The sequence below is a fragment of the Vicugna pacos genome, chromosome 24 (assembly GCF_048564905.1).
Source record: "Vicugna pacos chromosome 24, VicPac4, whole genome shotgun sequence".
NCBI classification, from domain to species: Eukaryota; Metazoa; Chordata; class Mammalia; order Artiodactyla; family Camelidae; genus Vicugna; species Vicugna pacos.
The window spans coordinates 15,532,429-15,545,353 of record NC_133010.1 but is presented as its reverse complement, the minus strand read 5'-3'; positions in this window follow the sequence as shown (position 1 = coordinate 15,545,353).

Here is a 12,925-nt window from a genome sequence, read left to right as displayed (position 1 = left end):
TCATTTGAAAGTATTTATTCACACAATGGACATTTATGGGAAGCTTCCTGAAACAGAGTGGTGATTTGTGTTGCTTCATTGGATAACCAAACTGAGTGACTGCTTATCAGATTTTTTAATAATCCGAGTTCATTCAGGCAGCAGTGGAATTGGAAGAGAGACTTACTCAGAGTGGGTCTCCGAGAAGAGCCAGAAGAACCATTCTGCTTGGAGGGCTCAATTTTGAAATTAAACAGTTTTCTAAGGTGAGGGAGTACGAGCATGTCTCTGATAAAGTGAAATCAAGAACCAAGAGATTATCCAGCAGAATAGTTGAAGGCAAAGTAAAACAGGAAGGCAAAGAAGTGAAGGGAGAGAATGGAGGGGTTCAGAAATGGCATGGCTTGAATTCATGTTATAGGAGTAAATTTTGATGACTTTATTGGTTCTGCTATTAATGAAACACATCGTTGTTTGTTTGTTTGTTTGTTTGTTTTTAAACAAAGGCACCATCTTGAGATTTCTTTTTTGAAGCTTTTACAACATTGCCCGGAGTTGGGTGAAAGAGTAGCCATGCAAAAATGAGTTGTGTGGGATAATGACTGCCGCAGGGGGTCCCAGAATGTAATGATGACAAAATATTAAGTCAGGAAGCAGTGATTAAGGTAGAATGAGGCAAAAATACATTGCACCGTAGTGTATAAAGCGTACACACAAACATGCACGCACACCTTTTTCTGGACTGTGTATTTAATTCTTTTTTGAGTAGGAATCAGTTTTTAGGATTTAAAAAAAACTTTCAAGAAGCACACTCAGGTCCTGGCTCATGGGTCCACAGGTGAGGATAGGCTTGTAATAATCACTGGGCTCTGTTTTTATAATGGAAACTCTTCGTGTGTGTGCTGGTGGGTTCGTGGTGGCGGGGGTCAGCCACACGGGGGGAACATCCCTTCTCAGTCCCAGCCTGTGGTCCTATGTGCACCCAGCCTCCTCCTTAAATAAATATTGACAGGATTTCTTAATTATAAAGCTTTATTATACAAATGATGAAAGAAGTTAAATTATTTCTTCACAGTCATAATCAGGGCCATGACTCAAAATTGCAGAATCTGGCTTCATAGTTACTCTGTTATTCCATTTTGTTTCAATTAGGAAGTCGTAATCCATATATTGGTTAAATAAAAGGGGGGCAGAGACAACAAACATTGCATTAATATTAGGTAATATGTAAGATTCTTGGGTGAGCATATTCACAGAGTATAAATTACATCTCTTCTTAACTCATTCTGTTCCCGAGTATACATGTTAATAGTTACTCCAGAATTTATAACATCTCCAAAATTCCTCTCCAGGCCACACCCATTGCTGTTATATCACATGTCCAGATCTCACCACTTAACCCCAGACACCAAAGTTTAAAACAAACAGAGCTTGCGAAGAGTTTACAAATGAACAGTGATTACAAAATCTGATTGCTGGACAGTGTGTCCTTTTGGCCACCACTGTTGGAGTCCATCTGTTGGAATGGCATGCCGCCTACTTAGGGAGGGCAGCCTGTGTCCAGGAGAGGATTCTTGCATGGGTAGCCTGCTCAGCTTTGCCCAGTTTTGTGTCTACGGTGAGTGAGTTTTGTACAGAAAATTTTAGTTGGTATGTTGAGAGAGTCAAAATCACCTACAAGGCTTTCAGCACATGTGTGTTTCTGGCCAGCTCCCTCGCCTTCAGGTTTTAGTTCAAAATCACTTCCTCAGAGAGGTGTTTGCTGAGCTCTCCATCAAATGTAGCCAGTTCTTCTCTCTCCCACGTTATTCCCTCCTCCAGATCCTTTTTTCCTAGCATACAACACTATCTGACATCATGTTGTTTATTTATTTGTTCAACTTCCAGTGTTTGTCCTAAGATACCCGCTCTAAAAGAACTTGGCCACCGTTATCTGCACCTAGGTCTCTGTCTGGAAGTGGACACTCAAGAAATGTGTATGGAAAATGATAAAGGAACGCACGAATAACTTAGACATACACCTGAAGAAAGGAAGCACCTGAAAACGGGACTGTTTTTCAGGATGGCGATTTAATTCAGGGAAAAACATCCCATCTGTCATCTGCTACCATTTAAGTGTCTATAGAGAGAAGGCGGGAACCTACTGATAGTCACCTAGAGAGAAAGGAAATATGGATTTCCCTTGTTAGCACTAAATTAAAACTTTGTGACAGGGAGCTGCAGGAAACGCTCTATCAGGAAAGAGATATTAGACCTATTATGTAAGTGAAATGACTCTGTCACGTGGAGGGTACTGACAGATGGTGGTGTAAATCACCCTTATAGCATTCTTAACGGAGAAACTTCATATAAGCCTTGGTTGGAAATCAGTAAAATTCCAGACACAAGGCTCAAATCTCCAGGGAACAATTAACGGATGCATTGAAATCACAGAAACTCTAGTAAACCAAACCAATAATACTCACACTTAGAGCCGACAAGAGGAGAGAAACAGAACTGGCAGTATTTCCCATCACAGGATTTTATCTTAGACTGTCTGGGAGCAGGATCTGCCACAGTTCCGAGGGTCAATCAAACGTTTTGATTTCCAGCCAGCCCACAATCTCTCACTTCCCAGTGCCGCCCGAGCAGCATTGCACATCAGCACTGAGACTGACCAGCTGGTGGCTTCCGTCGCATCCTTTGAAACTAACACGATTGCCACTACTCTTTCTCCCTCTATACTTCCTGTTTTTATAGATTTTTTTAAATTGTTATTCTTTAAGCTTTTATCCCAAATTCTAATTTTGTTGCTCATGTTTGGTTGTTAATTTTCATTTCACTTCCCTTAAATCTAGAATGTTGTTCGGGTACTTCTTTTCTGAACCACTGGCCCCTCCATCCCTCTGTTCTCTTTCCAAGCCACCCTGCAAATTCACACACTGTGCTAGAGATCAGAGCGACTTTGCCTCTATTTTGAGCTGTATCCTAAATTGTTCCATATTTTTCTTTCTTCCAGGTTTTTTTTTGTTTGTTGTTAAACTTTAGGTCTTCTTTCTCCAGTATTATTACTATTCTCTCACCTTGAATAATAATTTCCTTTTCATAGCAGTCAGCTCTCTAAACCTTGTGTGTATCTGTGGTTGGGGTTGTGCTTGCTTGCATATTTTCAAGGCATTAACCCTAATCCCTCAATTTCTGACTTGGTATTATCTGTTCACGGGTAAATACAGGGATCCTAAGTAATCAATTGACGAGCAAATTGCCTATGGTCGTGGATGTTCTGCAGACACAGTTTTGAACTCTTAATAGTCAATTGAGGTAACTGAATATATGATTTTTACAATGATTTCGCCTTTCTAAACCATAAGACAGATGGCAGCTTAGTACAGGAAAAATATTTTGACCAGTTACAGAAACACAGGTAATCTGCCTAAAATGATAAACACAACCACAGTCATAGCAAAGCCATTTTTTTAATTGGTTGTGATAAAAATATATATGACCCGTATGCAAAGTTAATATATTATAGTGAAATTTCCCCAAATTATAATGTTTTGGAGGTTTTAAGATCGAGTTGTCCTAATTTTGTAGCTGAAGAAACTGAGGCCCAAGGAGCCTAAATCTGTTAGCAGAGCCCAGATCTTCTCTCTTTTAAGTCCTATGTTCATTTCACTTTTCATTTTGGGACCTTGAACGCCCTACATTCATGACCGACACTATCTGGAAAACTGTGGGCAAAGCCCAAGTGATGCTAAAAACATACGCCTTATCCATCCACAGTCACGCCTGTGCCTCCCTGTGTTGTAGAAGTGGGAAGGAACTGTGTTTTTGCGCAGTGACCCTGCTCCTGCTCTTTTCCTGTGTGGGGGTGTCGGCGGTCCCCCGTGAGCTGCGTTGTGTCTGTGGGTCCCCCCGCCCTCCTCCATGCCCGCATACTGAGACAATGATGTAAGAGGTGGAAACAGGAAGATAATGCATCAGACTCTCCCCCCTGCGTGGGCAGACAGGGACTTTATTATTAGAAAGATTCATAAAACACACTTGGGTAGAGGGAATCACTCCCTATAGGTCTGCTTGGAAAATCATCTTTGTGTTTGGATATTTTGTTTAAGCATTTTTTCTCTCTTCTTTTCTTCCTTTCACAAAGACTTGTCGAACGCTATACGGCCAGCATTGTGCTAGGCATTGGGAAAATAAAAAGGAATTAAAAAAAAACCACATTATCTTCCAGAAGCTGTCAGTTTGGGGAAGTCGGGTGGTCATGCAGGGTGTGGGACAATAAATCAGCAATAGTAATAGCATGGAGTAAATATTACAATGATGGGAAGTATATCCACCCTGGAGACAGGTAAGAGGGGCTGATCCAGAAAAGATCAAGAAAAGTTTCTCTGGAGCCTCAGCCCCTGAGCTAAGTCAGTCTCCCAGGATTCTTAGAAGTAATGTCACTGAAGAAAGGCAAAGAGCCATCCAAATAGTGAATCAGGTCATCAGAGGCCATGTGGGCCATGGAAAGGATTTTGGATCTTGTAGGCCGTGTGTCATGGCTACTTCACAGCTAAACTCATCACTGCTCCGGAGAAGCCAACATCTCCCAAAGAGAGACGGCACTCCTTCGATGTTTTGATGTTTTTCATTCAGTTAATCTCACTTAACCAGGCTGTTCTGCAGTAGACGTTCCAAAATCCCAATGGCTTAACACAGTAAAGGTTTATTTCTCAATCACACCAAGTCCAAGGCAGGACAAGGGCAACTTCTCCATCTTGTAATTGCACCATGGGTGCATTCATCTTCCAAAGTTGCAGCAGCCGGAGAAGCATGCTGCAGGACTGCCTGGGGTCATTTTAAAGAGCAGTGTTGGAAGAGGTTACATCACCCTGTGCCGTGGACCAGGACTCAGTTGCATGGCCCCAGCCTGATTACAATGGAAGCTGGGAAATGCCATCTCCCTGTGTGGCGACAATAGAGGAAGTCTAACGGCAAACTCTATTTTTCCTTCCACAAGCAGAGTGGGAGGGTTTACCCTATTACTTAGGTGTTATCCTGAGATCCTAGTTAGGACAGAGTTTTCAGAAAGAGTCTACTGCTCTGCCCTCTCAAAAGGTCATTCAAATTAACTACTTCTTGGTTTAGACTCTATCTTAAGTAAATGAAATGCAATTGCAAAAGAAGAAAAGTAGCCAAAATTTACTGAGAATTGATGTTTTTCAGAATCAGTGAACTGTGCTCAGCCCATTTTGGCAGACGACGCTTTCCTTTGTTCAATTAATAGACACAGTCGCTAACAGAAGGTTTTCTAGAAAGTCTCTTAAAAGAGTAGTTTATTTGAAGTCATTCAAGTGACTGAGCCAAACAGTGCATCCTTCAGCAGCCTAAACGGCGGGGTGTCTGGATATCAGTTTGTGAAGATCAGGAAGGCAGAGCTCCAGCTTCTGGATAAGCTGGCCTATTTGCTTAGTGAATCAAATGTTTCTGAGGGACAATTATGTACCAGTGATGTTTGGTGATACATGGGAAAGAGAACAGAGAAGAATCCTGTCTCTGTCTGCAAGGATGTATAATCTCCATGAAGAGACTGAGATAAGTATCGACAAATAGCAATGAATGTCGTACAACCAAAGGCAATAATAGCATTGCAGAGCATGGCAGAGGAAGGAATAATGCCAGCACTGTATTATTATTAACAATGTTAGTACCGTGGGATGTGAAGAAGGTTTGCAAGAAAATATGGTAGACTGTCTGGAAGTTGAATTTTGAAGGGTGAAGTAAGCTTTCCATGAAAGTAGGGGGGGCACACATTCTAGGGATAGTATGAGCAGTTATGGCTTTGTGAATTGCAAGTGGACGTTGTGAAGAAGTCACTAGCTCTGTGTAGCTGGAACAATGAGTGTTTGAAGGATACAGGCTCATAGAAGGAAGAAGATACTTGAAATCTTCACCTTACCGAGGAACAGGCTGAGCCCAGGTACCCTGGCTACGAAGCAGGGCTCTCTGTTTTAACCTGTGCGCACTAAGAGATTGAGGTTGTCCAGGTAAGGTAGGATTGGGTTGCACATGGCTGGTTATCTGTCCTTTGCTGAGACCATGGCTGAAAAAGACTCGTCAAGGCTAACTAGCAAAATGTAGTGGGTAGAGTGGGGGTGATAAATGATTTTTTTATTAGCGGGCATCAAATTTTCTTGAAGGAACAGCCTACTTTAGGTCATTACCTTGACATACAGGATTGGCTAGAGTAGCCTCCTTGGAAAAGGAACACGCTGTGTCTCTTCCTATATAAAATACGGGTAACAGCAGTGTCTTCCTCGCAGACCACTAGGACAATAACTGACAGCATTTGTTCCTAATACAGTGCCAGGCACACAGCAAATGTGAGATGAATGTTAGATATTATTATTGTTGTTGTTGCTATGGTTGTTGGCATTTCTGGAAGCGGGAAGAAGAGGAGTGAGGAGGAAATAGCACTACCAAGAAAAGTATAAGCCCTGAGTGAGACATGAACCGAAGTTTATGGGTGGAGAAAAGCAGAGGGGGCGAGAGAGATGTGAGGGGTTCCTTCCTAGTGAATAAAATTGCTAGACATGATTGAGAAACTTTGAGCAATTAAAACATCTCATCAATTTAACTTACTGGTTTCTCATTTTTACTTTCCAAGTGGAAGCTAGAAGCCAAGGCACAGCTGATCAGGGAGGGGCAAATGTAGTCCAGAAATTTTGCAGAAATCTTCAAGAGGGCCACAGAGTCAAGAACTTCACTGGGTGTGATGGGGAGGGGGGGGTCATAAAGGGATTCAGCTGGGGGTTAGGGGGCAGCTAGACGCTAACTGCTTTCCCACGCCCAGAAAACCAGAGCTTTTATATAGCAATTGACTTGTTAAATTCCTCAGCTAGGAACTCCAGGAATAATGTAAAAATTTGCCTGGTTAATAATACTTAAAGAGTTCTCTTTTCCTATGGTTTTTATATTGATACTTTCTATTGTTACTATGTGATTCAGTAAAACATAACCAACTCTCTATATAAGTATGTGTTTCAGTTTAAATTTTATGATATGCTGTTGGCTTGAAACAGTGCTCAATGCTAGCTTAGAAATGGATTCACAAGTGCTTTGAAAAGTGCTTTGGGATTTTGAGACAACAGTTATATGTCAAATTTTTTTATTGGGTGGGGGAGCTCAGTGGGAAGTACATTGGACTGGAAATCAGGAGATCTTGAACAAATTACATCCAGTTGAATTATAATTTCCTTTCCTCTAAAAGAAAGTGAATGCTTATTTCACAGAGTCATTGGCATAATAAAACATCTCTGCTTGCCTAGTACAGGGCTAGGAATATAACTGCAGTTTTAAAAAAATTTGTATGCATTCTTTCAGCAAATGTTTCTTGGCTACTTACTATGTGGCAAATCGTATCCCCGGTGCTGGGGGCAAAGCAATGAAGAAGATTCTCCCTACCCTTACAAAGCTCGATTCTAATGAGAATTTAGGAAACACACACACATAAATAAAATAGTTATAAACTTTACTAATTACATGAAGAAAACCAACAAATGGCTGAACAGAGGTGGTATATTTTAGATAAGCTTGATGATTTTATTTCATTTTATTTTTTTACTTTTTTGTTGACATACAGCCAGTTTACAATGTGTCAGTTTCTGGTATACAGCACAATAGTTCAGTCATACACATACATGCATATATTCGTTGTCAGATTCTTTTTCATTATAGGTTACTACAAACTATTCAGCATAGTTCCCTGTGCTATGCAGTATAAACTTGTTGTTTATCTATTTTATATATAGTAGCTAGTATCTGCAAGTCTCGATCTCCCAATTTATCCGTTCCCACCTCCTCCCCTCCGGTAACTGTAAGTTTGTTTTCTATGACTCTGAATCTGTTTCTGTTTTGTAAATAAGTTCATTTTTTCGTTTTGTTTTGTTTTTTATGATTCCACATGTAAGTGAATATTATATGATTTTTTTTTCTCTTTCTGGCCCACTGCACTTAGAATGACAACCTCCAGGTCCATCCATGTTGCTGCAAATGGCATTAGTTTTTTATTTGATGATTTTATCGCTTGCTATCAAGAGGTCACTATTTCTGAATGACATGGATTTAAGAGACTCTTATTCTAAGTGTAAAGCAGGTCATAATATATATTTATTTTCACCTTTCCTTTCAACTCTAACATGCCACCTGTTTGGCTTTGGATGATCTCTGTTGGGTCAAAAATATCCGAAAACTCAATTGTAGTGGCTTAGTTTTATTGCTGGTTGTGAACACGTAACTTATACCACTCTGCCGTCTACTCCATCCAAATCTGAATAATTATTTCAACTTGGAAAGGTAAAGTATTAAAAGTTGGGGCAACAAGGGATTTGGTTGCAGATTGTTATGAATCATGGGTCAAAGGAAATATCTGCTTTGTAATTTACAGCCTTTCAAATACTGAAAGTTGGCAAGTATCTGAATCTATGCATTTATTATTATTTTTAGTGGAAAAATAAACCACTGGTTACTTGACTCATCTAAATAACCATTTTACGACTCAAGCTGCTCTCTTTTCTGCTGTGACAGGGCAGCTCGAGTTTTAGAACCATTTTTAGCCGAATGTTAATATATATAGAAATCATTAAGTGGAACACTTAGCTCTCTCCTTAAAATGTTTTTTGAAGAAAAGAAATGCATGCCTAAGGAACTTTTGGAGTTACATACTCTGACTTTATCTGAGAACTTGTTGTAGTAGAAGGTTATAAAGAGAAAAACAGTACAGATTTACGATTCTGATATAACTCCTTGGGCCAGCTGTTTCTAGAAGCTTAAGGCATCTTTTGAGTTGAGCTAAGCACGGCCTCGTACAATACGGAAGTTCAAAGGGACCTAAGAATGATTGCTGAAACTGACAAGTGGTCAGGCTCTGCTAAGAAGCTCACGGAGTATGTCCTTTCCTGGGTTCCCTCCCCTAGTCACACTGACTCAAATCCCCACAGGGTCGGGCCAAGGAACCTGTATGTTTCGCACGTTCTCAAAATGATGAGCAGCTGAATTTGGAAGCGTTTTTAAAATGAAGTTGAGGACATGGAGGTCCACTGTCACTTGTTCTGTTTTGTAATGAAGAGTTATTTTAAATCGTGTATCATGTAGACAGTATAATGTAGAGGCAGGGGATGCCGAGGTGAAAAAACATGATCCCTGAATCTCAAATATATATTATTATTGTTAGTATCAAAGGGTTACAATCATGTAAATAAGAATGCATACCTATTTACATAGAGCATCAGAGACAGAGAATGTATTTTTATTTCCCTACTCTCCCTCCTTTTTTACCTAAAGCAGAGTTACAACACACATGATTAAAACATTTCCTTCATGGGAATAATAGACTGAACGTAAAAGAATAGAAGTTACCATGTATTTAACACACAGAGTATTCTAGGCACTGTACTTGGTGCTCCTCTTGCGTTGACATACAATCCTCACAACGACTTTACGAAGCAGGGGCTATCGTTCTTATTTTATAACCGATGGAACTGAAGTTTAAGTAACTTGCTCAAAGCCCCACAGCCTGGGGTCAGTAGCCCCACTTGAAGCTGAGGTTCAGAGTTAGTGTGCTTCTTCACCGTATGATTGCATCTCTCCGGAATAAAGCAAAAGCAAAAAAAAAAAAAATTTTTTAGCATTAAAAAACCCAGTGGTGCATTGTTGATAGTGACAAACGAGACAATGGCTTTCTGACATTCCGTAAGATGGAACTCACCGGGATAACTAAGCATCGTTAAGCCCTTTGTTTCTGTTTCCATAAAATACACATCACCGCCCCCAACAACATACTGAACACAGGGAAAGAGCACTCTTTGCAGACCCAGGAGAAAAATAAATCACCCTGAGATTTGACAACAATAAATTTTTCACTGCGCACTAATCAAACAGATAGAAAGAGGGCCATGGCATGTGATTTACTTAATTCAATCTTCGAGGGAGGAGAGGGAGGTAGTTCATAGAGCTGTAGCTGTACACATCGACAGAAACCAGCAGGGTCAGCGGCACGAAAGGATGTCACTCTCCCAATGACGGATGCAAATGCATAGGCGGCTCTGTCTGCCTCTGTTACATGTGGCACAGCCTGCTTCCTGTCAGAAAAACCAGACTTTTGTTTGGGAACTGAGTCCTGTTGTTCCTATTTAACCTACCCTCATTGTGGGGTGAAGCGTTTCTCAGGGAATTCTCTCAAGGCTGCTCTGGCAACCAAAAGGACCAGGCAGCCCTTCTTAATATCAGTGCGTGAATGTGGAGAGATGAGTACAGACGAGTTGCTTCTTTACTCCTTGGAGTGCTTGGGCCACCTGAGGCTCCCTTTAGGATATTTGTAAACCTGCTCTCAGACGCCTCCATTTCTAATGTCCCCTCCATCTTTGTATATGTTAAACATGTGAGTATAATTTGGGAACTATATCAGTCAGGACACTTTGGGTTCTGCTGCAATAACAAACAACCCCTAGATCTCAAAGGATAAGCCCAGCGAAAGCTTGTATCTCACTCATACCACATGGCGGATGGTGGGTCCCCACTTTAATCACCTAGAGAGTCAGGCTGAAAGATCTATCTTGACACGTGCTTTTACAGTAACCAGGAGGGAGGAAAAGGGGATGTGGTAATTACACACTGGCTCATAAAGCTTCTGTCTGGAAGAAATAAATGTTACTTCAGATTACTTTTCACTGGCCAAAGCGAGTCACATGACTGTGACTAATTTCAAAGGGAAGGGAGCAATACAACACTCACATGCTGAGAAAATGTGACACAGAGTATACATGCACAGTCCTAATGGAAAAGGACACACTTAGGAGTCATAGACATGCTGGTGAGTGCCGAGAGTGTAGGAGAGTCCATGATCTAATCTCTTGGATTCCTAGTTACTTGATTTCGTGAATGTTCCTCCTTAAGAGTCCCCCTGCACCTCAGCCTAGGGTCAGTCTTGACCATCGTGGATATTTTCTTCTTTGCAGAACAAGGAGGAAAAAGAATTAGGAACAAAGAATATGGACCATACACTTTCTGAGAGGCTTATGTGCTGTTTTTAAGAATAAAAACATAATAGCTTTTGCCAAAAAAAAAAAAAACAGATGACAGGTGACAGTGTATGTTTCTTGCTCAAGTCTATTCAAGACTCTTCAAAAATGTCTAAAAGGCTTGCTACGCAATACCTGTATCACACTGCCCCTCATCACTGCTCACGCTGGTCCAGGTGGTTAGGTTTTTTGTTAATTTTTAAAGTTAGGGGCCTACAGAGGCTGTTATTAATGGCTGTGAAATGGAGTGGTGGCCACAGTCTTATCCTCAATGGCCACCTTGCAGCTGGCTCTCCTGTGGGGTGAACTCACCCCTCCTGGGCACATTGTTCCAAATAACTGCCACCCCACCCCACACAGTGTCTGCCTCATTTCCAAAAGCTACCCCGTTGTTGATATCATAGTTGCTCAGTTTGAAGGAGGAGTCAGTGAATTCCACGGTGTTCTCACGTAGTAGGACAAACACAAGAGGAAAGTCCTAGGTTGCTAAGATTTCTCGTTGAATTTCACATCGCATAAGGGTGTGCCTCGGAGTGACAGATTTTGTTTATCTCACCAGAAAATCTGGTACAATATTCTTGGAAAGAACAGAGAAATAAAATGAAATGAGTATTCAATTTACCCTCATATTTCAATTCTCTTCTCTGCAAACCCAAGGAAGAGACTGTGCCCTCCCATTACAACCCAGGTACCATTTTTAGTCCCTCCAGAGTACTTTTTCTGGTAGAAATAGTGGGCCTTGAAATCACTGATTTACCAGGAATCCATGTAGTTAGTACCTTCTCATCCACTCCAGCAGTAAGTCCTATTGGCTCCATCTTCAGGTTTTTTTTTTAATTGAAGTAGAGTTGATTTATAATGTTGTGTTAGTTTCTGGTGTACAGCATAGTGATTCAGTTCCGTATATATATTCTTTTTCATCTTCTTTATTATTTTAAGTTATTATCCCTTTTCCACCACTTCCAGCACAATTCACCTAGTCCAAGCCACCACTGTGTCTCACCTGGGGTATTAAAACAGCTTCCTAAGTGACCTGAATGAGTCTGTTTTTGCTCTGCTACAGTCTATTCTCCACCCAGAAGCCATAATGATCTTTTTCAGAGTAAATCACTCCCTGTTCACAACCATTCAGCAGATCCATATTGCACGTACAGTGAGATCAAATCCATTTACAGTGGTATACAAACGTCCGACCTCAGCCCCTGCCACTCTTCTCTGTCTCTGTTCCAGCCAAATGGTCAACTTACTGTTCCTTGAACACAATAAACATATTCGAGGTGTTTATACATTTTTTTCCCTCACTGCTTAAAATGATTTCTCCAAAACATTCCCAACGTTTGCTTCTTCATTTGATTTAAGTGTCTGGTCAAATGTCACCTTACCAGAGGACCTTTTCTTGATGCCATGTTCATTTTCTATTGCTTTGTGAAAAGTATCCCAAAACGCAGCAGCTTGAAGCAATAAATACTTGTCATCACATAGTTATAAACTGTGGGCCAGGAATCTGGGAGCAGCTTCGCCTGATGATTCTGACTGAGAGGCTCCAGTCAGATCAGCCAAGGCTGTAGTCATCGGGGCTTTAACTGGAGCTGGAGGTCCCTCTTAAGAGGTGGCTTGTTCACAGACCTAACAAGTTAATGCTGGTTGTCCGCAGAGGGCCTTAGCTCCTCACCACGGGGACATCTTCTGGAGACAGTTGAGTGACTTTGCAACATGGCAGCTGATGCTCTCCAGAGAGAGTCCTCCAGGACACAGAGAAAAAAGAAAAGGTCCCAGTGCTGTTCATATCTGAACCTTGGATGTCAACACACCTTGTCTTCCACCATATTCTATTTGTTAGATACTAAACCTGGCCCTCACTCAAGGGAAAAGAAATTAGGTTCTATCTTTTGAAGGGAAGAGTA